Raw genomic sequence first — 7,500 nt, forward strand, 5'->3', positions numbered from 1 at the left:
TTTTCAAATTTGGTATGTTTCCAAAATAATTGTATCCCGTTTTATAGCGGAAATGTTGGACAACATCATGAGGGCTGGAGCTACCTTTTTACATAGAATTAGCATACAGGTAGTGTGTTCATGGGTAATAAATCGACTTTCACATGTAATGCAGTACAGAGAATATTGAGTCCTTCAAGAGGCATGAAAGAAAACCATTATTGTGTTGATTGTTCTCTCCACCTCCCTGCAACAGACACAGGATGGATGAATTAAAGTTATCCTACCAGACATAGGAGTCCTGAATGGGCCCACCAGTCTTATATATCTCGCCTGATCGAGCCTGATCGAGCGATGAGCGTGGTATCATGTTGCAAGTGGCTGCATGGCTTAGCTTACTAAATGCAAATGCATAAGAGTAATATTCTTAGCATTCCTAGAGCCTACGGCCACACCACACTGAATGCACCCGATCTCGTCTGATCTCGGAAGTTAAGCAGTGTCAGGCCTAGTTAGTACCTGGATGGGAGACCGCCTGGGAATACCAGGTGCGGTAGGCTTTTTTGTGCTCCAAGTTCAGGAAGTGAGCCCTTTCTCAATTGCCTTTCAAAACTGCAAGGTCTAGCCGACTAGATGCTTAAAAGTACAAAACTCACTAGGCCCAGAGCCTACGGCCACACCACACTGAATGCGCCTGATCTCGTCTGATCTCAGAAGCTAAGCAGTGTCGGGCCTAGTTAGTACCTGGATGGGAGACTGCCTGGGAATACCAGGTGCTGTAGGCTTTTTTGTACTCCAAGTTCAGGAAGTGAGCCATTTCTCAATTGCCTTTCAAAACTGCAAGGTCTAGCCGACTAGATGCTTAAAAGTACAAAACTCACAAGGCCCAGAGCCTACGGCCACACCACACTGAATGTGCCTGATCTCGTCTGATCTCAGAAGCTAAGCAGTGTCGGGCCTAGTTAGTACCTGGATGGGAGACTGCTTGGGAATACCAGGTGCTGTAGGCTTTTTTGTACTCCAAGTTCAGGAAGTGAGCCATTTCTCAATTGCCTTTTAAAACTGCAAGGTCTAGCCGACTAGATGCTTAAAAGTACAAAACTCACTAGGCCCAGAGCCTACGGCCACACCACACTGAATGCGCCTGATCTCGTCTGATCTCAGAAGCTAAGCAGTGTCGGGCCTAGTTAGTACCTGGATGGAAGACCGCCTGGGAATACCAGGTGCTGTAGGCTTTTTTGTACTCCAAGTTCAGGAAGTGAGCCATTTCTCAATTGCCTTTCAAAACTGCAAGGTCTAGCCGACTAGATGCTTAAAAGTACAAAACTCACAAGAACCAGAGCCTACGGCCACACCACACTGAATGCGCCCGATCTCGTCTAATCTCGGAAGCTAAGCAGTGTCGTGCCTCGTTAGTACTTGGATGGGAGACCGCCTGGGAATACCAGGTGCTGTAGGCTTTTTTGTGCTCCAAGTTCAGGAAGTGAGCCATTTCTCAATTGCCTTTCAAAACTGCAAGGTCTAGCTGACTAGATGCTTAAAAGTACAAAACTCACAAGGCCCAGAGCCTACGGCCACACCACACTGATTGCGCCTGATCTAGTCTGATCTCGGAAGCTAAGCAGTGTCGGGCCTAGTTAGTACCTGGATGGGAGACCACCTGGGAATACCAGGTGCTGTAGGCATTTTTGTGCTCCAAGTTCAGGAAGTGAGCCATTTCACAATTGCCTTTCAAAACTGCAAGGTCTAGCCGACTAGATGCTTAAAAGTACAAAACTCACTAGGCCCAGAGCCTACGGCCACACCACACTGAATGCGCCCGATCTCGGAAGCTAAGCAGGGTCGGGCCTAGTTAGTACCTGGATGGGAGACTGCCTGGGAATACCAGGTGCTGTAGGCTTTTTTGTGCTCCAAGTTCAGGAAGTGAGCCATTTCACAATTGCCTTTCAAAACTGCAAGGTCTAGCCGACTAGATGCTTAAAAGTACAAAACTCACTAGGCCCAGAGCCTACGGCCACACCACACTGAATGCGCCCGATCTCGGAAGCTAAGCAGGGTCGGGCCTAGTTAGTACCTGGATGGGAGACCGCCTGGGAATACCAGGTGCTGTAGGCTTTTTTGTGCTCCAAGTTCAGGAAGTGAGCCCTTTCTCAATTGCCTTTTAAAACTGCAAGGTCTAGCCGACTAGATGCTTAAAAGTACAACACTCACTAGGCCCAGAGCCTACGGCCACACCACACTGAATGCGCCTGATCTCGTCTGATCTCAGAAGCTAAGCAGTGTCGGGCCTAGTTAGTACCTGGATGGGAGACCGCCTGGGAATACCAGGTGCTGTAGGCTTTTTTGTACTCCAAGTTCAGGAAGTGAGCCATTTCTCAATTGCCTTTCAAAACTGCAAGGTCTAGCCGACTAGATGCTTAAAAGTACAAAACTCACTAGGCCCAGAGCCTACGGCCACACCACACTGAATGCGCCCGATCTCGTCTGATCTCGGAAGCTAAGCAGTGTCGGGCCTAGTTAGTACCTGGATGGGAGACCACCTGGGAATACCAGGTGCTGTAGGCTTTTTTGTGCTCCAAGTTCAGGAAGTGAGCCAATTCACAATTGCCTTTCAAAACTGCAAGGTCTAGCCGACTAGATGCTTAAAAGTACAAACTCACTAGGCCCAGAGCCTACGGCCACACCACACTGAATGCGCCCGATCTCGGAAGCTAAGCAGGGTCGGGCCTAGTTAGTACCTGGATGGGAGACTGCCTGGGAATACCAGGTGCTGTAGGCTTTTTTTGTGCTCCATGATTAGTAATTGCGCAACTTCTCAATTATTTTTCAAATTTGGTATGTTTCCAAAATAATTGTATCCCGTTTTATAGCGGAAATGTTGGACAACATCATGAGGGCTGGAGCTACCTTTTTACATAGAATTAGCATACAGGTAGTGTGTTCATGGGTAATAAATCGACTTTCACATGTAATGCAGTACAGAGAATATTGAGTCCTTCAAGAGGCATGAAAGAAAACCATTATTGTGTTGATTGTTCTCTCCACCTCCCTGCAACAGACACAGGATGGATGAATTAAAGTTATCCTACCAGACATAGGAGTCCTGAATGGGCCCACCAGTCTTATATATCTCGCCTGATCGAGCCTGATCGAGCGATGAGCGTGGTATCATGTTGCAAGTGGCTGCATGGCTTAGCTTACTAAATGCAAATGCATAAGAGTAATATTCTTAGCATTCCTAGAGCCTACGGCCACACCACACTGAATGCACCCGATCTCGACTGATCTCGGAAGTTAAGCAGTGTCAGGCCTAGTTAGTACCTGGATGGGAGACCGCCTGGGAATACCAGGTGCTGTAGGCTTTTTTGTGCTCCAAGTTCAGGAAGTGAGCCCTTTCTCAATTGCCTTTTAAAACTGCAAGGTCTAGCCGACTAGATGCTTAAAAGTACAAAACTCACTAAGCCCAGAGCCTACGGCCACACCACACTGAATGTGCCTGATCTCGTCTGATCTCAGAAGCTAAGCAGTGTCGGGCCTAGTTAGTACCTGGATGGAAGACCGCCTGGGAATACCAGGTGCTGTAGGCTTTTTTGTACTCCAAGTTCAGGAAGTGAGCCATTTCTCAATTGCCTTTCAAAACTGCAAGGTCTAGCCGACTAGATGCTTAAAAGTACAAAACTCACAAGAACCAGAGCCTACGGCCACACCACACTGAATGCGCCCGATCTCGTCTGATCTCGGAAGCTAAGCAGTGTCGGGCCTCGTTAGTACCTGGATGGGAGACCGCCTGGGAATACCAGGTGCTGTAGGCTTTTTTGTGCTCCAAGTTCAGGAAGTGAGCCATTTCTCAATTGCCTTTCAAAACTGCAAGGTCTAGCTGACTAGATGCTTAAAAGTACAAAACTCACTAGGCCCAGAGCCTACGGCCACACCACACTAATTGCGCCCGATCTCGTCTGATCTCGGAAGCTAAGCAGTGTCGGGCCTAGTTAGTACCTGGATGGGAGACCACCTGGGAATACCAGGTGCTGTAGGCTTTTTTGTGCTCCAAGTTCAGGAAGTGAGCCATTTCACAATTGCCTTTCAAAACTGCAAGGTCTAGCCGACTAGATGCTTAAAAGTACAAAACTCACTAGGCCCAGAGCCTACGGCCACACCACACTGAATGCGCCCGATCTCGGAAGCTAAGCAGGGTCAGGCCTAGTTAGTACCTGGATGGGAGACTGCCTGGGAATACCAGGTGCTGTAGGCTTTTTTGTGCTCCATGATTAGTAATTGCGCAACTTCTCAATTATTTTTCAAATTTGGTATGTTTCCAAAATAATTGTATCCCGTTTTATAGCGGAAATGTTGGACAACATCATGAGGGCTGGAGCTACCTTTTTACATAGAATTAGCATACAGGTAGTGTGTTCATGGGTAATAAATCGACTTTCACATGTAATGCAGTACAGAGAATATTGAGTCCTTCAAGAGGCATGAAAGAAAACCATTATTGTGTTGATTGTTCTCTCCACCTCCCTGCAACAGACACAGGATGGATGAATTAAAGTTATCCTACCAGACATAGGAGTCCTGAATGGGCCCACCAGTCTTATATATCTCGCCTGATCGAGCGATGAGCGTGGTATCATGTTGCAAGTGGCTGCATGGCTTAGCTTACTAAATGCAAATGCATAAGAGTAATATTCTTAGCATTCCTAGAGCCTACGGCCACACCACACTGAATGCACCTGATCTCGACTGATCTTGGAAGTTAAGCAGTGTCAGGCCTAGTTAGTACCTGGATGGGAGACCGCCTGGGAATACCAGGTGCTGTAGGCTTTTTTGTGCTCCAAGTTCAGGAAGTGAGCCCTTTCTCAATTGCCTTTTAAAACTGCAAGGTCTAGCCGACTAGATGCTTAAAAGTACAAAACTCACTAGGCCCAGAGCCTACGGCCACACCACACTGAATGTGCCTGATCTCGTCTGATCTCAGAAGCTAAGCAGTGTCGGGCCTAGTTAGTACCTGGATGGGAGACCACCTGGGAATACCAGGTGCTGTAGGCTTTTTTGTGCTCCAAGTTCAGGAAGTGAGCCCTTTCTCAATTGCCTTTCAAAACTGCAAGGTCTAGCCGACTAGATGCTTAAAAGTACAAAACTCACTAGGCCCAGAGCCTACGGCCACACCACACTGAATGCGCCTGATCTCGTCTGATCTCAGAAGCTAAGCAGTGTCGGGCCTAGTTAGTACCTGGATGGGAGACTGCCTGGGAATACCAGGTGCTGTAGGCTTTTTTTGTGCTCCATGATTAGTAATTGCGCAACTTCTCAATTATTTTTCAAATTTGGTATGTTTCCAAAATAATTGTATCCCGTTTTATAGCGGAAATGTTGGACAACATCATGAGGGCTGGAGCTACCTTTTTATATAGAATTAGCATACAGGTAGTGTGTTCATGGGTAATAAATCGACTTTCACATGTAATGCAGTACAGAGAATATTGAGTCCTTCAAGAGGCATGAAAGAAAACCATTATTGTGTTGATTGTTCTCTCCACCTCCCTGCAACAGACACAGGATGGATGAATTAAAGTTATCCTACCAGACATAGGAGTCCTGAATGGGCCCACCAGTCTTATATATCTCGCCTGATCGAGGCTGATCGAGCGATGAGCGTGGTATCATGTTGCAAGTGGCTGCATGGCTTAGCTTACTAAATGCAAATGCATAAGAGTAATATTCTTAGCATTCCTAGAGCCTACGGCCACACCACACTGAATGCACCCGATCTCGACTGATCTCGGAAGTTAAGCAGTGTCAGGCCTAGTTAGTACCTGGATGGGAGACCGCCTGGGAATACCAGGTGCTGTAGGCTTTTTTGTGCTCCAAGTTCAGGAAGTGAGCCCTTTCTCAATTGCCTTTTAAAACTGCAAGGTCTAGCCGACTAGATGCTTAAAAGTACAAAACTCACTAGGCCCAGAGCCTACGGCCACACCACACTGAATGTGCCTGATCTCGTCTGATCTCAGAAGCTAAGCAGTGTCGGGCCTAGTTAGTACCTGGATGGAAGACCGCCTGGGAATACCAGGTGCTGTAGGCTTTTTTGTACTCCAAGTTCAGGAAGTGAGCCATTTCTCAATTGCCTTTCAAAACTGCAAGGTCTAGCCGACTAGATGCTTAAAAGTACAAAACTCACAAGAACCAGAGCCTACGGCCACACCACACTGAATGCGCCCGATCTCGTCTGATCTCGGAAGCTAAGCAGTGTCGGGCCTCGTTAGTACCTGGATGGGAGACCGCCTGGGAATACCAGGTGCTGTAGGCTTTTTTGTGCTCCAAGTTCAGGAAGTGAGCCATTTCTCAATTGCCTTTCAAAACTACAAGGTCTAGCTGACTAGATGCTTAAAAGTACAAAACTCACTAGGCCCAGAGCCTACGGCCACACCACACTGATTGCGCCCGATCTCGTCTGATCTCGGAAGCTAAGCAGTGTCGGGCCTAGTTAGTACCTGGATGGGAGACCACCTGGGAATACCAGGTGCTGTAGGCTTTTTTGTGCTCCAAGTTCAGGAAGTGAGCCATTTCACAATTGCCTTTCAAAACTGCAAGGTCTAGCCGACTAGATGCTTAAAAGTACAAAACTCACTAGGCCCAGAGCCTACGGCCACACCACACTGAATGCGCCCGATCTCGGAAGCTAAGCAGGGTCAGGCCTAGTTAGTACCTGGATGGGAGACTGCCTGGGAATACCAGGTGCTGTAGGCTTTTTTGTGCTCCATGATTAGTAATTGCGCAACTTCTCAATTATTTTTCAAATTTGGTATGTTTCCAAAATAATTGTATCCCGTTTTATAGCGGAAATGTTGGACAACATCATGAGGGCTGGAGCTACCTTTTTACATAGAATTAGCATACAGGTAGTGTGTTCATGGGTAATAAATCGACTTTCACATGTAATGCAGTACAGAGAATATTGAGTCCTTCAAGAGGCATGAAAGAAAACCATTATTGTGTTGATTGTTCTCTCCACCTCCCTGCAACAGACACAGGATGGATGAATTAAAGTTATCCTACCAGACATAGGAGTCCTGAATGGGCCCACCAGTCTTATATATCTCGCCTGATCGAGCGATGAGCGTGGTATCATGTTGCAAGTGGCTGCATGGCTTAGCTTACTAAATGCAAATGCATAAGAGTAATATTCTTAGCATTCCTAGAGCCTACGGCCACACCACACTGAATGCACCCGATCTCGACTGATCTCGGAAGTTAAGCAGTGTCAGGCCTAGTTAGTACCTGGATGGGAGACCGCCTGGGAATACCAGGTGCTGTAGGCTTTTTTGTGCTCCAAGTTCAGGAAGTGAGCCCTTTCTCAATTGCCTTTTAAAACTGCAAGGTCTAGCCGACTAGATGCTTAAAAGTACAAAACTCACTAGGCCCAGAGCCTACGGCCACACCACACTGAATGTGCCTGATCTCGTCTGATCTCAGAAGCTAAGCAGTGTCGGGCCTAGTTAGTACCTGGATGGAAGACCGCCT

General features: G+C 47.3%; 20 non-coding genes and 6 pseudogenes across 20 annotated transcripts in view; all 26 read left to right on the forward strand.

Annotated features, from left to right (window-relative positions):
- Positions 1-420: 420 nt before the first annotated feature.
- On the forward strand, positions 421-539 carry LOC138540401 (5S ribosomal RNA). The gene has a single exon (XR_011288450.1). It is a non-coding gene; the product is annotated as a 5S ribosomal RNA (ribosomal RNA).
- A 106-nt stretch (positions 540-645) lies between these two features.
- LOC138551114 (5S ribosomal RNA) lies at positions 646-764 on the forward strand. The gene has a single exon (XR_011294847.1). It is a non-coding gene; the product is annotated as a 5S ribosomal RNA (ribosomal RNA).
- Positions 765-870: 106 nt separating this feature from the next.
- Positions 871-989, forward strand: LOC138541044 (5S ribosomal RNA). Its single transcript, XR_011289062.1, has one exon. It is a non-coding gene; the product is annotated as a 5S ribosomal RNA (ribosomal RNA).
- Positions 990-1,095: 106 nt separating this feature from the next.
- Positions 1,096-1,214, forward strand: LOC138551074 (5S ribosomal RNA). Its single transcript, XR_011294811.1, has one exon. It is a non-coding gene; the product is annotated as a 5S ribosomal RNA (ribosomal RNA).
- Positions 1,215-1,320: 106 nt separating this feature from the next.
- On the forward strand, positions 1,321-1,439 carry LOC138542536 (5S ribosomal RNA; annotated as a pseudogene).
- A 106-nt stretch (positions 1,440-1,545) lies between these two features.
- LOC138542024 (5S ribosomal RNA) lies at positions 1,546-1,664 on the forward strand. Its single transcript, XR_011290014.1, has one exon. It is a non-coding gene; the product is annotated as a 5S ribosomal RNA (ribosomal RNA).
- A 106-nt stretch (positions 1,665-1,770) lies between these two features.
- On the forward strand, positions 1,771-1,879 carry LOC138543676 (5S ribosomal RNA; annotated as a pseudogene).
- A 106-nt stretch (positions 1,880-1,985) lies between these two features.
- On the forward strand, positions 1,986-2,094 carry LOC138542860 (5S ribosomal RNA; annotated as a pseudogene).
- A 106-nt stretch (positions 2,095-2,200) lies between these two features.
- Positions 2,201-2,319, forward strand: LOC138544819 (5S ribosomal RNA). Its single transcript, XR_011290749.1, has one exon. It is a non-coding gene; the product is annotated as a 5S ribosomal RNA (ribosomal RNA).
- Positions 2,320-2,425: 106 nt separating this feature from the next.
- On the forward strand, positions 2,426-2,544 carry LOC138551141 (5S ribosomal RNA). Its single transcript, XR_011294874.1, has one exon. It is a non-coding gene; the product is annotated as a 5S ribosomal RNA (ribosomal RNA).
- Positions 2,545-2,649: 105 nt separating this feature from the next.
- On the forward strand, positions 2,650-2,758 carry LOC138543677 (5S ribosomal RNA; annotated as a pseudogene).
- Positions 2,759-3,222: 464 nt separating this feature from the next.
- Positions 3,223-3,341, forward strand: LOC138539083 (5S ribosomal RNA). The gene has a single exon (XR_011287161.1). It is a non-coding gene; the product is annotated as a 5S ribosomal RNA (ribosomal RNA).
- A 106-nt stretch (positions 3,342-3,447) lies between these two features.
- LOC138540340 (5S ribosomal RNA) lies at positions 3,448-3,566 on the forward strand. The gene has a single exon (XR_011288391.1). It is a non-coding gene; the product is annotated as a 5S ribosomal RNA (ribosomal RNA).
- Positions 3,567-3,672: 106 nt separating this feature from the next.
- LOC138550652 (5S ribosomal RNA) lies at positions 3,673-3,791 on the forward strand. Its single transcript, XR_011294401.1, has one exon. It is a non-coding gene; the product is annotated as a 5S ribosomal RNA (ribosomal RNA).
- Positions 3,792-3,897: 106 nt separating this feature from the next.
- LOC138537452 (5S ribosomal RNA) lies at positions 3,898-4,016 on the forward strand. The gene has a single exon (XR_011285585.1). It is a non-coding gene; the product is annotated as a 5S ribosomal RNA (ribosomal RNA).
- Positions 4,017-4,122: 106 nt separating this feature from the next.
- On the forward strand, positions 4,123-4,231 carry LOC138545355 (5S ribosomal RNA; annotated as a pseudogene).
- A 453-nt stretch (positions 4,232-4,684) lies between these two features.
- On the forward strand, positions 4,685-4,803 carry LOC138542445 (5S ribosomal RNA). The gene has a single exon (XR_011290426.1). It is a non-coding gene; the product is annotated as a 5S ribosomal RNA (ribosomal RNA).
- Positions 4,804-4,909: 106 nt separating this feature from the next.
- LOC138549625 (5S ribosomal RNA) lies at positions 4,910-5,028 on the forward strand. The gene has a single exon (XR_011293403.1). It is a non-coding gene; the product is annotated as a 5S ribosomal RNA (ribosomal RNA).
- A 106-nt stretch (positions 5,029-5,134) lies between these two features.
- On the forward strand, positions 5,135-5,253 carry LOC138551115 (5S ribosomal RNA). The gene has a single exon (XR_011294848.1). It is a non-coding gene; the product is annotated as a 5S ribosomal RNA (ribosomal RNA).
- A 464-nt stretch (positions 5,254-5,717) lies between these two features.
- Positions 5,718-5,836, forward strand: LOC138539084 (5S ribosomal RNA). The gene has a single exon (XR_011287162.1). It is a non-coding gene; the product is annotated as a 5S ribosomal RNA (ribosomal RNA).
- A 106-nt stretch (positions 5,837-5,942) lies between these two features.
- On the forward strand, positions 5,943-6,061 carry LOC138540342 (5S ribosomal RNA). The gene has a single exon (XR_011288393.1). It is a non-coding gene; the product is annotated as a 5S ribosomal RNA (ribosomal RNA).
- A 106-nt stretch (positions 6,062-6,167) lies between these two features.
- LOC138550653 (5S ribosomal RNA) lies at positions 6,168-6,286 on the forward strand. Its single transcript, XR_011294402.1, has one exon. It is a non-coding gene; the product is annotated as a 5S ribosomal RNA (ribosomal RNA).
- Positions 6,287-6,392: 106 nt separating this feature from the next.
- On the forward strand, positions 6,393-6,511 carry LOC138548351 (5S ribosomal RNA). Its single transcript, XR_011292156.1, has one exon. It is a non-coding gene; the product is annotated as a 5S ribosomal RNA (ribosomal RNA).
- A 106-nt stretch (positions 6,512-6,617) lies between these two features.
- LOC138545356 (5S ribosomal RNA) lies at positions 6,618-6,726 on the forward strand (annotated as a pseudogene).
- Positions 6,727-7,179: 453 nt separating this feature from the next.
- LOC138539085 (5S ribosomal RNA) lies at positions 7,180-7,298 on the forward strand. Its single transcript, XR_011287163.1, has one exon. It is a non-coding gene; the product is annotated as a 5S ribosomal RNA (ribosomal RNA).
- A 106-nt stretch (positions 7,299-7,404) lies between these two features.
- Positions 7,405-7,500, forward strand: part of LOC138540343 (5S ribosomal RNA) — a 119-nt gene continuing 23 nt past the window's right edge. Inside the window, exon 1 of the ribosomal RNA XR_011288394.1 lies at positions 7,405-7,500. This exon is cut by the window's right edge and continues 23 nt beyond it. This is a non-coding gene — a ribosomal RNA (5S ribosomal RNA).

Source organism: Ambystoma mexicanum, unplaced genomic scaffold (genome assembly GCF_040938575.1).
Source record: "Ambystoma mexicanum isolate Mex_15411 unplaced genomic scaffold, UKY_AmexF1_1 Mex_scaf10, whole genome shotgun sequence".
In the NCBI taxonomy this organism is placed as follows: domain Eukaryota; kingdom Metazoa; phylum Chordata; class Amphibia; order Caudata; family Ambystomatidae; genus Ambystoma; species Ambystoma mexicanum.